The following is an 18,288-nucleotide window of genomic DNA, read 5'->3' on the forward strand; positions in this document are numbered from 1 at the left end:
ATATAATTTGGTCAAGAGTGGTTGTTAAGCTGGATTAAGGGGAGGCATGTCTCCACCCATTTGGGCAGGTCTTGAATGGTTTACTGGAGTCCTATAAAAGAGGAAACATTTTGGACAATAGGATATTCAGAGAGAGCAAAGCAGAACAACATAGCCACAAGAAGCAGAGTCCACCAGCCAGCAACTTTTGGAGGTGAAGAAGGATAATGCCTCCTGGGGAGCTTCATGAAACAGGAAGCCAGGAGAAGAAGCTAGCAGATGCCACCATGTTCACCATGTGCCCTTCCAGATGACAGAGAAACTCTGACTGTGTTCACCATGTGCCCTTCCACTTGAGAAAGAAACCCTGAACTTCAGTGGCCTTCTTGAGTCAAGGTACCTTTCCCTGGATGCCTTGGATTGGACATTTCTACAGACTTGCTTTAATTGGGACATTTCTGCAGTCTTGGAACTGTAAACTAGCAACTTATTAAATTCCACTTTTCAAAACCCATTCTGTTTCTGGTATATTACATTCTGGCAGCGAGTAAACTAGACTATCTGGGGAGCTTCATGAAAGGAAGCGAGGAGAGAAAGCTAGCAGATGACGCCATGTTCGCCACATGCATTTCCAGATGAGAGAGAAACCTTGACCCTGTTTGTTATGTGCCTTCTTACTTGAGAGAGAGATCCTGAACTTCAGCGGCCTTCTTGAACCAGTATACCTTTCCATGGATGCCTTAGATTGGACATTTCTATAGACTTGTTAACTGGGACATTATCTTGGCCTTGGAACTATAAATTAGCAACTTATTAAATTCCCCTATTTAAAAGCCATTCCATTTATGGTATATTGCATTCCAGCTAGCAAACTAGAACACTAGTAACAATCTGAAGAAATCAAGAAAAAAATCCATTTACAACAGCAACTAAAAGGCTCAGATATCTAGAAATAAATATAATCAAGAATATAAACGGATTGGACAAGGAAAACCAGAAAATGCCACTGAAAGAAATAAAAGACCTAAATAAATGGATGGACACTCTGTGTTCATAGATTGGAAAAGCTAAATATTGCTAAGATATCAATTTTACCCAAAGCAATTTACAGATCTGATGTAATCCCAATTAAAATTCAAAAAGTCCAAAAATAAAGAAATAAATTCCCAAAACCTTCTTTGCAGAGGAGCCAAGATGGGGGCTTTGCGAAGTGTAGGATTCAGTTAGTCTTCCAGAGCAGCTAGGAAATAACCAGGAACAGTACAGAACAACTGCTGAGGCCATGTCAGTGACCGGACACACAGCGTAGCCCAGTCTGGACCAGCTGTGAGTCCACCCAGAACTGTGAGTTCTTGAAGCCACCATGGCCAGCACCCCTCCCCCACACGCTGCTTCCCAGAGGAGAAAGGAAAGAGACTTTACCAGCAGTAAGGGCTGAGCACAATCAAATGCCAATTGTGGAATTAACAAATTCTGATAACTAAAAATAGGCCCCCAGCTCAGCTGAACCTTGAGTAAAAAGGGAGGTCACTGGTTTTTGTCCCAGTGCAGAGAGGGAAGGGTTGACAGAAAAAGAGAAAAAAAAACAGGTTTTCTGGATCTGAAAAGGTCTGGGCCCTGCAGGAAAGGAGGGGGCACAAAGAAACTGGAGATACAACATACCAACTTAAGCTCTTGATTGGCAAACCTGAGAAACGGGGTCCTGCTCTGAAAAGGATTTTTCTTTTTCTCTTTTGGGGCTGTGTTTTTATGGATTGATTACTCTTTGGATACAACTGGGAGGCTTTTCAGGCTCCACTGCCCCAGGCATAGGCAGAAACAGGCTTGTCTGAGATATTCTATGGAGCCTGTACCTTCCCCAGGTGAGGGGTGGGGCCTAGTTCAGATGATTCCCTCCCTCAAGGAATTCAGACCTCAGGGTTTGGAAAAGGGAAGCAATTAAAGCCAGCTTACAACCTCTCCTCTGTCTCCACCATGCCCCAGCAGGGAGAGTTGGCTGAAGTCAGAGGTACTATATCACCTTATGCTGGTGGGACCTGCAGGCAGAAAAGCGCCACACACGGGGCAGGAAAGGAAAAATGGAGAGTCCAGAGACTTCAAAGGAAAGCCTTTCAATCTGCTGGGTCTCACCCTCAGAGAAAACTGACACAGTTGACTCTTTCCTCCTGAGAGGAGACCAGTTTGGTCTGGGGAAATCTTACTGGGGTCTATAATACTTAAGAAGACCCTCCTAAGGGGTGGGGAAAAGACACCATACAGGCAGGGCAAGAATCAAAAAAACAAGAACTGAAAAATTCTGATCTACTAAACAAAACCTAAGCTAGAGGACTACAGTAAGCTGAATTGAATGTCAAAGAACAGATAGACAACAAAGTCATCCAGCAAGAAATTCCTAGGGAAAAAAAAAAGCCAAAACAATCTCCAGAAAAAACTAATTAAGGTAATTAAATGCGTAGACGCCAGCAAAAAATAAGGAATCACACTAGGAAAATTGAAGAAATGGCCCACTCAAAGGAACACATCAACAATTCAAATGAGATATAGGAGTTGAAACAATTAATTCAGAATGTTCCAACAGACATGGAAAACCTCATCAGAAATCAAACCAATGAATTGAGGGAGGATATAAAGAAGGCAAGGAGTGAACAAAAAGAAGAAATCAAAAGTCTGAAAAAACAAATCACAGAACTGATGGGAATGAAAGGCACAGTAGAAGAGATGAAAAAAACAATGGGAATCGGCTCGATGAGCCGGGAGAACAGCTGCGGCAGAGCCGCCGTCGCCGGGTCCCTGCCTACGGTGTCCCCCCTCTCTCTGCCTTCCCCTAGGGTTTAAAGACCAGTATCCTGTCCGCTCAGTGCTGTCCGCCCTGGAGAGCTGCCCGGATCACCCCAGGACCAGCAGGTGGTGAATTACTTATTCTGCTGGGAAGTAAAAGAATAGCCTGTGAGTAAAAAGTATGCCTCCCAAGTTCAAGCGCCATCTCAATGATGATGATGATGTCACTGGTTCTGTGAAAAGTGAGAGGAGGAATCTTTTGGAAGATGATTCGGATGAGGAAGAAGACTTTTTTCTAAGGGGACCTTCTGGGCCAAGATTTGGACCTAGAAATGATAAAATTAAGCATGTTCAGAATCAGGTGGATGAAGTTATTGATGTCATGCAAGAAAATATTACAACGGTAATTGAAAGAGGGGAGAGACTAGATGAACTACAGGACAAATCAGAAAGCTTATCGGATAATGCAACTGCTTTTAGCAACAGATCCAAACAGCTTCGAAGGCAAATGTGGTGGCGTGGATGCAAAATAAAAGCCATAATGGCGTTGGTTGCTGTTATCCTTTCGTTAGTGATTATCATTCTTAGAGTTGTGAAATACCATACTTAATTTGATGGCAGAGATCTTCATTAAACAAGATCTGGGACAATAATAATAATAAAAGATTGCTGCATAATTTAAATGAAACCTATGTATATAACTTTCAGAACTTCTTTTTCAAGAAACTAAGAGGCAAGTTTCATTTCAAACTGGAGCATTGAGAATGTCCAATTGTCTTCTTCGCTTTGAACAAAACCTGCTTTTAATAATTTATGTTTAAGGCAAAAATAACCAGCCTCTATTTTGCCATATTCCAAGGATCTAATTTGGAACTAGATACTTGCCATTTAATTATTTATGTATATAGTTAAAAACTGATGATAATATTTCATACTATTATTGTAATGGCATAAGGGTTTAAATTACTGCATCAGGCTGGGGGTGTCATGGTGGTGGTGAAAGAATCTATGTAGAGCACTGAATCCTTATGCTAAAAGAGATATGCAGCTATTCAGTCAACATTTGAAAGGATATCATTCTTACATTACAGTTACTCTGCAAGCAATCTCCATGTGTTTATAAGTTGTAACAAAAACTAAATGTAAATGTTGCTGACTTCAGCTATAACATTCCAGTAATCCTGTTTTTGGCTGTACAAGGAAATGTGTAATTTTTGGCATTTGGATTATGGAAATGGTGAATATGATGAACACTGTGGAAAATACAGTATGCCACTATAAAACTGAAGATAATGAAATTAATAAATAATGTCATTGGAAAGGTTGAAAATGACCCATATATAGCTACAAATAATAATCCAGACTGTTTTCAGTTAACCTCCAATAAGGAGGGACCAGTGATAATGTGAGAAAATGAAATCCACAGGTAACTTAATTCCCTAATTTTATTTTGATTAATAGCTTTCCTCTTTAACTTCAGCTTGCCCTTTCACCAGAAGTGCTGAATGTAACAAAATCATCTGGTTAGAATGGTATACTTTCGTCTCGCCTTGATCATCCTCTGGGAGGTGCATATTGTGTCAAATCAGTCAAGCTAATGAGAAATCAAAAGTCAGGAACCTAGATAAATCTAATAATGGCATTCAGTAAGTAAGTAACCAAATACTAGGTGGTCATGTTCATCTCAGCCTCTTTTTATAACTGTAAGATGTGCCACCTGTCTTGTGTTGTTTAAGCAAGTCAGAGTGAAAATACATAGTTCACTATTGAATGTGGGAAGGAAGCTTTATAATAAAATTGGAAATTCTGCAGAAGCTTGTGTATGTGGACATCTTTAGAAAATACATAACTCCCTACATTTGAAATAAGGTTAGTAGAAAATAGCAGTATTTAAATAGAAACAAAAAAAGATCCTGTATAGGTTTTATTTCTTTGGTCATTTGAATTCAAAATGTTTGAAATTAGAATCTTTTTTTTTTTTTTTAATTCTATAGGAGTAGTACTAAGAATCAAAAATGTTCTGTTTAGAATGGGAAGAAACTTAAAGGGAGAAAGCCAGTTAAAAAGATGCTCAAGACACCTGCAAATTATGAAGATCTAAATATAATCATTAAATTTTATGGTTTGTTGAGAGCATTAAAAATAGTCTCTTCACTCTTATAGATATCAATTAATATAAACAACTTCTGGGCTACTAATAAATTCTTGACAAAATAGGATTAAAACCCAGGAAAATGAGTATTTTTAGAATTTCAGTAGCTGAAGTTGAACAACAGCAGAGATGTTTTAAGTAATTAGAATCAATACTAGTGTATGTATGTATGTCCTTTATTTGATATTGCAACTAGACCTATAAATGGTTAATTTTCTATTAATTGGCGTGAAAATCAAGTTTCTCCCTAATATATATTAGTGAAGATTAAGAATATTTCGCAAAAACAGTTTCAGCCAGAATCCACATTTCTAGTTTCTTTGAATAAAGAAAATATATCACTTTTAAAGAAATAACTATAAAAAAATGAAAGAAATTATAAAATTTCTTTATAATTTTAATCATAAAAATAAAGGAAATTTTTATATGAAAAAAAACAATGGAAACCTACAATGTCAGATTTCAAGAGGCAGAAGACAGGATTAGTGAACTGGAGGATGGGACATCTGAAATCTGACAAGCACAAGAATGTATAGGGAAAAGAATGGAAAAATAAGAGCAGGGAATCAGGGAACTGAATGACAACATGAAATGCACAAATATACGTGTTGTGGGTGTCCCAGAAGGAGAAGTGAAGGGAAAAGGAGGAGAAAAACTAATGGAGGAAATGATCACTGAAAATTTCCCAATTCTTATGAGACTTAAAATTATAGATCCAAGAAGTGCAGTGAACCCCAAACAGAACTGATCCAAACAGACATACTCCAAGACACGTACTAATCAGAATGTCAGGTGTCAAAGAGAAACAGAGACTCTTGAAAGCAGCAAGAGAAAAACAATCCATCACGTACAAGGGAAGCCCAAAAAGACTATGTGTAGATTTCTCAGCAGAAACTATGGAGGCGAGAATATTTAAGATACTAAAAGAGAAAAACAGCCAACCAAGAATTCTCTATCCAGGAAAACTGTCCTTCAAATGTGAGGGGTAAATTAAAACATCTGCAGACAAAAATTCACTGAGAGAATTTGTGACCAAGAGGCAGGCTCTGCAAGAAATACTAAAGGGAGCACTAGACACAGATAAGAAAAGACAGGAGAGAGAGGTGTGGAGAAGAATACAGAAATGAAGACTATTAGTAAATGTAAAAAGAAGAAAAATTAAATATGACACAAAAAATCCAAAAGGTAAAACAGTAGAAGAAAGTACTGCCCGTACAGTAATAATGCTAAATGTTAATGGATTAAAGTCCCCAATCAAAAGACATAGCCTGGCAGAATGGATTAAAAAACAGGACCCATCTATATGCTGTCTACAAGAAACACATCTTAGACCCAGGGATAAACACAGGGTGAAAGTGAAAGGTTGGGAAAAGATACTCCATGCAAATAAGAATCAGAAAAGAGCAGTAGTAGCTATACTAATATCCAACAAATTAGACTTCAAATGTAAAACAGTTAAAAGAGACAAAGAAGGACACTATGTATTAATAAAATGAACAATTCAACAAGAAGACATAACAATCATAAATATTTATGCACTGAGCCAGAATGCTCCAAAATACATGAGGCAAACACTGAAAAGAGAAACAGAAACATCTATCATAATAGTTGGAGGCTTCAATTCCCCACTCTCATCAATGGACAGAACATCTAGACGGAGGATCAATAAAAAACCGAGAATTTGAATAATACTATAATTGAGCTAGACTTAACAGACATATATAGAACATTATACCCCACAACAGAAAACTTTCTTCTCAAGTGCGCATGGATCATTCTCAAGGATAGACCATATGCTGGGTCACAAAGCAGGTCTCAATAAATTTAAAAAGATTGAAAACATACAAAACACTTTCTCAGATCGTAAAGGAATGAAGCTGGAAAACAGTAATAGGCAGAGTACCAGAAAATTCACAAATATGTGGAGGCTCAACAACACACTCTTAAGCAACAGTTAGGAAGAAATTACAAGAGAAATCAGTAAATATCTTGAGGCAAATGAAAATGAAGACACAACATATCAAAATTTATGGGATGCAGCAAAGGCAGTGCTAAGAGGGAAACTTATTGCCCTAAATGCCTATATCAAAAAAGAAGGGCAAAAATAGAGGAATTAACCGTCCATTTGGAAGAACTAGAGAAAGAACAGCAAAATAACCCCAAAGCAAACAAAAGGAAAAAAATAATGAAGATTGGAGCAGAAATAAATGAAATTGAGAACATGAAAACAATCGATAAAATCAACAAAACCAGAAGTTGGTTCTATGAGAAAATTAATAAGATTGATGGACCCTTAGCAAGGTTGACAAAAAGAAAAGGACACAAATAAACAAAATCAGAAATGGAAGAGGAGACATAACCACTTGACCCCACAGAAATAAAGGAAGTAATGAAGAATACTATGAATGACTTTATGCTAATAAATACAACAATGTAGATGAAATGGACAACTTCGTAGAAAGAGATGAACAACCGACATTGGCTTGAGAAGAAACAGACGACCTCAACAAGCCAATCACAAGTGAAGAAACTGAATCAATGAGTAAGAAGCTCCCCCAAAAGAAAAGTCCAGTACCAGATGGCTTCACGTGTGAATTCTACCAAACATTCAAGAAAGAATTAATACCAATCCTGCTCAAACTCTTCAAAAAAATTGAAGAGGAGGGAAAGCTACCTAATTCATTCTACGAAGCCAATATCACCCTCATACCAAAGCCAGACAAAAACATTACAAGAAAAGAAAACTACAGACCAATCTCTCTAATGAGTATAGATGCAAAAATCCTCAACAAAAATCTCACAAATAAAATCCAGCAGCACATTAAAAAATTATACACTATGATCAAGGGAGGATTCACTGCAGGTGTGTAAGGATGGTTCAACATAAGAAAATCAATTAATGTAATATCCCATATCAACAAATCAAAGCAGAAAAATCACATGATCATCTCGATTGATGCAGAAAAGGCATCTGACAAAATTCAACATCCTTGCCTGTTGAAAACACTTCAAAAGATAGGAATAGAAGGGAACTTCCTCAACATAATAAAGGGAATATATGAAAAGCCCACAGCTAACATTATCCTCAACGGGGAAAAACTGAAAACTTTCCCCCTAAGATCAGGAACAAGACAAGGATGTCCACTATCACCATTGTTACTCAACATTGCGCTGGAAGCTCTAGCCAGAGCAATTAGACAAGAAAAAGAAATACAAGGCATCAAAATTGGAAAGGAAGAAGTAAATCTCCACTGTTTGCAGATGATATGATACTATATGTCAAAACCCCAAAAAATCCACAGCAAAACTACTAGAGCTAATAAATGAGTACAGCAAAGTGGCAGGTTACAAGATCAACACTCAAAACTTTGTACTGTTTCTATACACTAGTAATGAACAATCTGAGGGGGAAATCAAGAAAAAAATTCCATTTACAACTGCAACCAAAAGAATTCAATATTTAGGAACAAACTTAATTAAAGATACAAAAGACCTATACAAAGAAACTACAAGAAATTGTCAAAAGAAATCATGGAAGACCTAAATAAATGAATGGCATACCATGTTCATGGACTGGAAGACTAAATATAATTAAGATGTCAATTCTACCTAAATTGATCTACAGATTCAATGCAATACCAATTAAAATTCCAAAAACTTACTTTTCAGAAATAGAAAAACCAATAACCAAATTTATCTGGAGGGGCAGGGTGCCCTGAATAGCTAAAAATATCCTGAGAAAGAAAAATAAAGTTGGAGGTCTACCTGATTTTAAGGCGTATTATGAAGCTACAGTGATCAAAACAGCATGGTACTGGCATAAAGACAGAAATACTGACCAATGGAATTGAACAGAGTGTTCAGATATAGACCCTCTCATCTACAGACAACTGATCTTGGATAAGGCAGTCAAGGCAACTCACCTGGGACAGAACAGTCTCTTCAATAAATGGTGCCTAGGGAACTGAATATCCATATGCAAAAGAATGAAAGAGGATCCATATCTCACACCCTATACAAAAATTAACTCAAAATGGATCAAAGACCTGAACATTAGCTCTAAGACCATAAAACTGTTAGAAGAAAATGTAGGGAGATATCTTATAAATCTTATAATGGGAGGCAGTTTCTAGACCTTACACCCAAAGCTCACGTACTGAATAAATAAATAAATGGGAACTCCTCAAAATTAAACACTATTGTGCATCAAGGAACTTCATGAAGAAAGTAAAAAGGCAGCCTACACAATGGGAGACAATATTTGGAAACAATATATGAGATAAAGGTCTAGTATCCAGAATATATAAAGAGATTGTTCAACTCAACAACAAAAAGACAAACAATGCAATTACAAAATTGGCTAAAGACTTGAACAGACACTTCTCAGAAGAGGAAATACAAACGGCCAAAAAGCACATGAAAAGATGCTCAACTTCCCTGGCTATTAGGTAAATGCAAATCAAAACCACAACGAGATATCATCTCATGCCCATCAGAATGGCCATTATCAATAAAACAGAAAACGACAAGTGCGGGAGACAAGGTGGAGAAAGAGGCACACTTATCCATTGTTGGTGGGAATGTCAAATGGTACAACTGCTGTGGAAGGCAGTTTGGTGGTTCCTCAGGAAGCTAAATATAGAATTGACATATGACCCAGGAACACCACTGTCAGGTATCCACTCAAAGGACATGAGGGCAAGGACACAAACGGACATTTGCACACCAATGTTTATAGCAGTATTATTTACAATTGTGAAGAGATGGGAACAGCCAAAATGTCCATCAACAGAAGAGTGGCTAAACAAACTGTTGTATATACATATGATGGAATATTATGCAGCTGTAAGACAGAATAAAGTTATAGAGTATGTAACAACATGGATAGACCTTAAGGACATTATGCTGAGTGAGATTTGTTTGGAGAATTTCATTGGTAACAGAGACCATCAGGAGACAGAAATAGGGTAAGATATTGTGCAATTGGAGGTGAAGGGATACAGACTGTGCAACAGGACTGAATAAAAAAACTCAGAAATGGACAGCACAATACTACCTAACTGTAATACAATTATTTTAAAACACTGAATGAAGCTGAATGTGAGAACGATAGGGGGAGGAGGGCTGAGGGCACAAATGAAATCAGAAAGAAAGACAATAAAGATTGAGATGGTATAATCTAGGAATGCCTAGAGTGTATGATGATAGAGACTAAATGTAAAAATTTTAAAAATTGTTTTTGCATGAGGAAGAACATAGGAATGTCATTACTGCAGGGTGTTGAAAATTGATAGTAATTAATATTTAAAAATTTTAACTTACATGTGAGACTAAAGCAAAAAATGTTTATTTGGTATAAAATTTATATTTTGACTAGTGCATTTTCTAATGTAACTTATGTAGACAGCTTAATTGAACACCATAAGTACATGGAACCTTGAGTAGGGCATGCAATTTTGTTGGTTTGTCCGGATTGATGTCCTGATAAATCCCAGAGTGATTTGAACAATGAATAAAAAGAATTTGCAAAGCCCCCTTTGGGGAATGGTGAGAAAGGGGGGAAAATTCAACCTCCCCAAGTTGAATTCTTGATATTCTCACAAGCAGTGCAGACAACCAAAGCAATAGGCTGAGCCCCCAATATTGGGGTTTGTTCATATGAAACTTAATCCCACAAAGGATAGGTCAAGCCTACTTAAAATTAGGCCTAAGAGTCACCTCCAAGAGAACCTCTTTTGTTGCTCAGATGTGGCCTCTCTCTCCAGCCAACACAACAAGCAAACTCACTGCCCTCCCCCTGTCTACGTGGGACATGACTCCCAGGGGTGTGGACCTTCCTGGCAACATGGGACAGAATCAGAAATGAGCTGAGACTCAGCCTCAAGGGATTGAGAAAACCCCTAGAATGAGCATTAAGGAACTGAGAAAACCTTCTCAACCAAAAGGGGGAAGAGCAAAATGAGACAAAATAAAGTGTCAATGGCTGAGAGATTCCAAACAGTGTCGAGAGGTTATCCTGGAGGTTATTCTTACGCATTAAGTAGATATCACCTTGTTAGTCAAGATGTAATGGAGAGGCTGGAGGGAACTGCCTGAAAATGTGTAGCTGTGTTTCAGTAACCATGTTTCTTGAAGATGACTGTATAATGATATAGCTTTCAAAATTTGACTGTGTGATTGTGAAAACCTTGTGTCTGATGATCCTTTTATCTACCTTATCAACAGATGACTAAAACATATGGAAGAAAAATAAACAATAGGGGAACAAATGTTAAAATAAACTTATATTGAATGATCTAAGTGATCAATGAAAGGGAGGGGTAAGGGGTATGGTATGTATGATTTTTTTCTGTTGTCTTTTTATTTCTTTTTCTGAATTGATGCAAATGTTCTAAGAAATGATCATGATGATGAATATGCAACTATGTGATCATGTTGTGAATTACTGATTATTCATGTAGAACAGAATGATTACATGTTAACAATCTTTGTTTTTATTGTCATATATTTTTAATTTAAAAATTAATTAAAATTTTAATTTAAAAATTAATAAAAAAATTTGTTTTACATCTTCTCTGCTGAATGGAAATTCACTCATCAAATTTCCATGAAAGGATAAGATGCTCTCAATAGCCAAAAACATCTTGAAAAAGAAGAACAAAGAAGATTCACAATTTCCGATATAAAAACTTATTATAAGCCTCTGTAATCAAAATAGCATGGTACTTATGAGCAAAAAACATGGATAAAAAATAAATAATAGCAGGGACAAAGGTTAAAATAATTGAGTAAATGGAAATACTAGTGGTCAACGAGACGGAAGGGTAAGGAATATGGTATGTATGAGTTTTTTCTTTTTTCTTTCTTTTTCTGGAGTGATGCAAATGTTCTAAAAAAATGATCATGGTGATGAATATACAACTATGTGATGATATTGTGAGCCACTGATTATACGCTATGAATGGAATGTTTGTATGTTAGGAAAGGTTTGCTTGTTAAGATGTATCAATAAAAATAGGAAAAAAACAGCATGGTACAGGCACAAGGACATATAGTCCAATGTAACAAAACCGACAGTTCAGAACTCAAACCTCATATTTATGGCCAACTGATTTTTGATATTGGTGTCAAGTCCACTCAATCGGGAAAAAATAGTCTCTTTAACAAATGGTGCTGGCAAAAGAATAAAGGTGGACCCCTATCTCACACCATATATAAAAATTAACTTAAAATGGTTCAAAGACCTGAATACAAAAGCGAGAAGTATCAACCCCCTAGAAGAAAGCATATTGAAGCATCTTCAAGACCCTGTGTTAGGTAATGGTTTCTTAGATTTTCTACCGAAAGCACAAGCAACAAAAGAAAAAACAGATACATGGAACCTCAAAGGACTTTATAATGAAAGTAAAATTAAGACTCACACAATGGGAGAAAATATTTGGAAACCACATATCTGATAAGGGTTTACTATCCAGGATATACAGAGAAATCGACAACTCAATAACAAGATGACAAACAACACAATTTAAAGATGAACAAAAGACCTGAATAGACATTTCTCCAAAGAAGATATATGAATGGACAAAAAAAAGCATGAAAAAATGTTCAACATCATTAGCCATTAGGAAAATGCAAATCAAAATCACAATGAGGGAGCAAGAGTAACATGAGATGGTGATCACCACAGGTTCAGGAGTAAAAGTAGCTCAGAAATTCTGGCTGCTGGAAGAACCCAAAGAAAGCCAGAAAGGAGTAGAGGTAGCACAGTCAGTTGGGGTCGAGAAGATGACGAAGATTTAACACTTAAAAGATGGACACAGATGATAATAGGCCTTCAAGAACAATATATGAAAACCCAATATACAGCCTTAAAACAGAATGTGGGAAATGGAAAACCTGAAGGATAAAATGGTTGCAGTAAGTACTACCTTTACAGTAATCACACTGAATATTAATGGTTTAACCTTCCCAATCAAAAGACAAAGATTGGCAGAAAGGATAAAAAAGCTTAACCCGAAGATATGTTGTTTTACAGGAGACTCACCCTAGAACCAAAGACACATATAGGCTGAAAGTGAAAGACTGAAAAAAGTTATTCCACTAAAAGAAGTGACCAAAAAAGAGTTGGGGTAGCTATATTAATATCAGACAAAACAGACTTTAAATAAAAAATGTCATAAGAGACAAAGAAGGACATTCTATATTAATAAGAGGGGCAATCCACCAAGAAAAAATAGCAATCATAAATATTTATACACCTAACAAAGGTGTTTCAAATACAAGAGGCAAACACTGGCAACACTGAAGGGATAAAGACATCTCTACAATAATACTGGAGACTTCAATATACCACTTTTATGAAAAGCAAGAATATCTAATCAAAGGAGCAAAAAGAAAAGAGAATTTGAATAATATGATAAATGAAGCAGAGACCTTTACAGAACAGCACACCCCCAAACAACAGGATACATATTCTTTTCAAGTGCTCATGGATAATTCTCCAGGACAGACCACATGTTGGACCACAAAAAAGGATTCAATAAATTTTAAAAAGGTTGAAATTATACAAAGCTTTTTCTCTGATAATAAAGTGAAGCTAGAAATCAATATATTAGACAACTAGAAAATTTTACAAACATAGTGAGGTTAAACAATACACTTAAATGATCAGTGAGTCAAAGAAGAAATTACAAGAGAAATCAGTAAATAACTTGAGACAAAGTAAAATGAGAACACAACACATCAAAACGTATGGGATGCTACAAAGACAGCACTATGAGGGAAATGCCTACATTAAAAAAGAAGAAAGAGCTAAAAACGAAGATCTAACCGCATACCTGGAGAACCTACAAGAACAGCAAACTAACCCCAAAGCAAAAAGGAGAGAGAAAACAAAAATTAGAGCAGAAATACATGAAATTGAGAATATGAAAACAATAGAGAGAATCAATAAAACCAAAAATTGGTTCTTCCCAGTTTTGACAGCTGATCAAATGGTATCTAAGTTAGTGTTTTAATACTTAGAATTTAAGAACTTTACTATCTGAATTTGTAGATTTCTTTTCCGTTTTTTTTTTTGCACGGGCAGGCACTGGGAATCAAAGCCAGGTCTCCCCATGGCAGGCGAGAATTCTGTCACTGAGCCACCATCGCACCACCCTGTTGCTTTAATTTTAAATCGGTTTATGAAACTTGCTGCACAAACACAGGCTTTTACAATGATTATATGGTACTTTATCTAAATATGCCCATGGTTAAGCTAACTAAGATATCCATTTTTGGAGGTTCTAAGTATATTGTTTGTTTTCTTAAATAAAATTTTTTTTTAAAGTTGGTTCTTAGTGAAAATCAATAAAATTGACAAACACTTACCCAGACTGACAAGGAAAAAAAAAAGAAAGAAGATGCAAATAAATAAAGTCAGAAATGAGAGGTGGGACATGACTACTGACCCCACAGAAATAAAAAGATCATCAGAGGATACCATGAACAACTGTTTGCTAACAAATGAGGCAATTTAGATGAAATGGATAATTTCCTAGAAACACATGAACAGTGACTTTAGGAAAAAAACAAAACAGAAAACCTCAACAAACCAATGCCAGTAAAGAGACTGAAATGGTAATAAGAAACCTCCCCTAAAAGAAAAGTCCAGGACCAGATGGCTTCACAGAGAATTCTACCAAACATTTCAAGAAGAATTAATATCAATCTTGCTCAAACTCTTCCAAAAATTGGAGAGGAGGGAACACTTCTAACTTATTCTGTGAAGCTAGCACTGCCCTAATACCAAAGCCAGATAAATACTACCAGAAAAGAAAATTACACACCAATTTTGCCAACGAATATTAGATACAAAAATCCTTAACAAAATCCTAGCAAACAGAATCCAACAGGACATTAAAAGAATTATATATCATGATCAAATGAGATTTATCCCAGGTATATGCAAGAGTGCCTCAACATAAGAAAATCAATTAATGCAATACACTGCATTAACAGAACAAAGGGGAAAAAATGACATGATCATCTCAAATGACAAAGTCATCTGACAAAATCAAGCAACTCCTCTTGTTAAAAACTAGGAATAGAAGAAAAATTCCGCAACATGATAAAGGGCATATATGAAAAACCCACAGCTAACATCATACTTAATGGTGAAAGTCTGAAGTTTCCCTCTAATATCAGAAACAAGAGAAAAATATCCATTGTCACCACTGTTATTCAACATTTTACTGGGAGTTCTAACCAGGCAGCTAAGCAAGAAAAAGAAACAAAAGGCATCCAATTTGGAAAGGAAGAAGTAAAATTTTCACTGCTTGTAGACAACATGATCCTATATATAGAAAGTTCCAAAAAAATTTACAAGAAGGCTACTACGGCTGAAAAAACAATTCACCAAAGTGCTGGGTACAAGATCAACACACAAAAATGAGCAGTGTTAATTCCCCACTCTCATCAATGGACAGAACATCTAGACAGAGGATCAATAAAGAAACAGAGAATTTGAATATTACAATAAATGAGCTAGACTTAACAGACATTTATAGGACATTACACCCCACAACAGCAGTATACACCTTTTTCTCAAGTGCTCATGCATCATTCTCAAAGATAGACCATATGCTGGATCACAAAGCAAGTCTCAACAAATTTAAAAAGATTGAAATCATACACAACACTTGTTCGGATCATAAAGGAATGAAGTTGGAAATCAATAATAGGCAGAGTGCCAGAAAATTCACAAATACGTGGAGGCTCAACAACACACTCTTAAACAACGAGTGGGTCAAGGAAGAAATTACAAGAGAAATTAGTAAATATCTCGAGGCAAATGAAAATGAAAACACAACATATCAAAACCTATGGGACGCAGCAAAGGCAGTGCTAAGAGGGAAATTTATTGCCCTAAATGCCTGTATCAGAAAAGAAGAAAGGGCAAAAATTCGGGAATTAACTGTCCACTTGGAAGAACTGGAGAAAGAACAGCAAACTAACCCCAAAGCAAGCAAAAGGAAAGAAATGACAAAGATTAGAGCAGAAATAAGTGAAATTGAGAACATGAAAACAATAGAGAAAATCAATAAGACCAGAAGTTGGTTCTATGAGAAAATCAACAAGATTGATGGGCCCTTAGCAAGATTGACAAAAAGAAGAAGAGAGAGGACGCAAATAAATAAGATCAGAAATGGAAGAGGAGACATAACCACTGACCCCACAGAAATAAAGGAGGTAATAACAGGATACTATGAACAACTTTACGCTAATAAATACAACAATGTAGATGAAATGGGCAAGTTCCTAGAAAGGTATAAACAACCAACTTTGACGCAAGAAGAAATAGATGACCTCAACAAACCAATCACAAGTAAAGAAATTGAATCAGTCATTCAAAAGCTTCCCCAAAAGAAAAGTCCAGGACCAGACGGCTTCACATGTGAATTCTATCAAACATTCCAGAAAGAATTAGTACCAACTCTCCTCAAACTCTTCAAAAAAACTGAAGTGGAGGGAAAGCTACCTAATTCATTCTATGAAGCCAACATCACCCTCATACCAAAACCAGGCAAAGATATTACAAAAAAAGAAAACTACAGACCAATCTCTCTAATGAATATAGATGCAAAAATCCTCAACAAAATTCTAGCAAATCGAATCCAGCAACACATTAAAAGAATTATACATCATGACCAAGTAGGATTCATTCCAGGTATGCAAGGATGGTTCAACATAAGAAAATCAATTAATGTAACACACCATATCAACAAATCAAAGCAGAAAAATCACATGATCATCTCAATTGATGCAGAAAAGGCATTTGACAAGATTCAACATCCTTTCCTGTTGAAAACACTTCAAAAGATAGGAATACAAGGGAACCTCCTTAAAATGATAGAGGGAATATATGAAAAACCCACAGCTAATATCATCCTCAATGGGGAAAAACTGAAAACTTTCCCCCTAAGATCAGGAACAAGACAAGGATGTCCATTATCACCACTATTATTCAATGTCGTGTTGGAGGTTCTAGCCAGAGCAATTAGACAAGAAAAAGAAATACAAGGCATCAAAATTGGAAAGGAAGAAGTAAAACTATCACTGTTTGCAGACGATATGATACTACATGTCGAAAACCCACAAAAATCCACAACAAAACTACTAGAGCTAATAAATGAGTACAGCAAAGTAGCAGGTTACAAGATCAACATTCAAAAATCTGTAGTGTTTCTATACACTAGTAATGAACAAGCTGAGGGGGAAATCAAGAAACCAATTCCATTTACAATTGCAACTAAAAGAATAAAATACTTAGGAATAAATTTAACTAAAGAGACAAAAGACCTATACAAAGAAAACTACAAAAAACTGTTAGAAGAAATCACAGAAGACCTAAATAGATGGAAGGGCATACCGTGTTCATGGATTGGAAGACTAAATATAGTTAAGATGTCAATTCTACCTAAATTGATTTACAGATTCAATGCAATACCAATCAAAATCCCAACAACTTATTTTTCAGAAATAGAAAAACCAATAAGCAAATTTATCTGGAAAGGCAGGGTGCCCCGAATTGCTAAAAGTATCTTGAGGAAAAAAAACGAAGCTGGAGGTCTCACACTGCCGGATTTTAAGGCATATTATGAAGCCACAGTGGTCATAACAGCATGGTACTGGCATAAAGATAGATGTATCGACCAATGGAATCAAATAGAGTGCTCAGATATAGACCCTCTCATCTATGGACATTTGTTCTTTGATAAGGCAGTCAAGCCAACTCACCTGGGACAGAACAGTCTCTTCAATAAATGGTGCCTAGAGAACTGGATATCCATATGCAAAAGAATGAAAGAGGACCCGTATCTCACACCCTATACAAAAGTTAACTCAAAATGGATCAAAGATCTAAACATTAGGTCTAAGACCATAAAACAAGTAGAGGAAAATGTAGGGAGATATCTTATGAATCTTACAATTGGAGGTGGTTTTATGGACCTTAAACCTAAAGCAAGAGCATTGAAGAAAGAAAGAAATAAATGGGAGCTCCTCAAAATTAAACACTTTTGTGCATCAAAGAACTTCATCAAGAAAGTAGAAAGACAGCCTACACAATGGGAGACGATATTTGGAAACGACATATCAGATAAAGGTCTAGTATCCAGAATTTATAAAGAGATTGTTCAACTCAACAACAAAAAGATAGCCAACCCAATTACAAAATGGGAAAAAGACTTGAACAGACACCTACCAGAAGAGGAAATACAAATGGCCAAAAGGCACATGAAGAGATGCTCAATGTCCCTGGCCATTAGAGAAATGCAAATCAAAACCACAATGAGATATCATCTCACACCCACCAGAATGGCCATTATCAACAAAAC

The 18,288-nt window shown here is 36.2% G+C and overlaps 1 protein-coding gene and 1 pseudogene across 1 annotated transcript in view; one reads left to right on the forward strand and one right to left on the reverse strand.

Annotated features, from left to right (window-relative positions):
- Positions 1–18,288, reverse strand: part of AAGAB (alpha and gamma adaptin binding protein) — a 146,953-nt gene that overhangs the window by 12,872 nt on the left and 115,793 nt on the right. The window lies entirely within an intron of this gene.
- LOC143656298 (vesicle-associated membrane protein 4 pseudogene) lies at positions 2,578–5,181 on the forward strand (annotated as a pseudogene).

This window comes from Tamandua tetradactyla, chromosome 14 (assembly GCF_023851605.1).
Source record: "Tamandua tetradactyla isolate mTamTet1 chromosome 14, mTamTet1.pri, whole genome shotgun sequence".
NCBI classification, from domain to species: domain Eukaryota; kingdom Metazoa; phylum Chordata; class Mammalia; order Pilosa; family Myrmecophagidae; genus Tamandua; species Tamandua tetradactyla.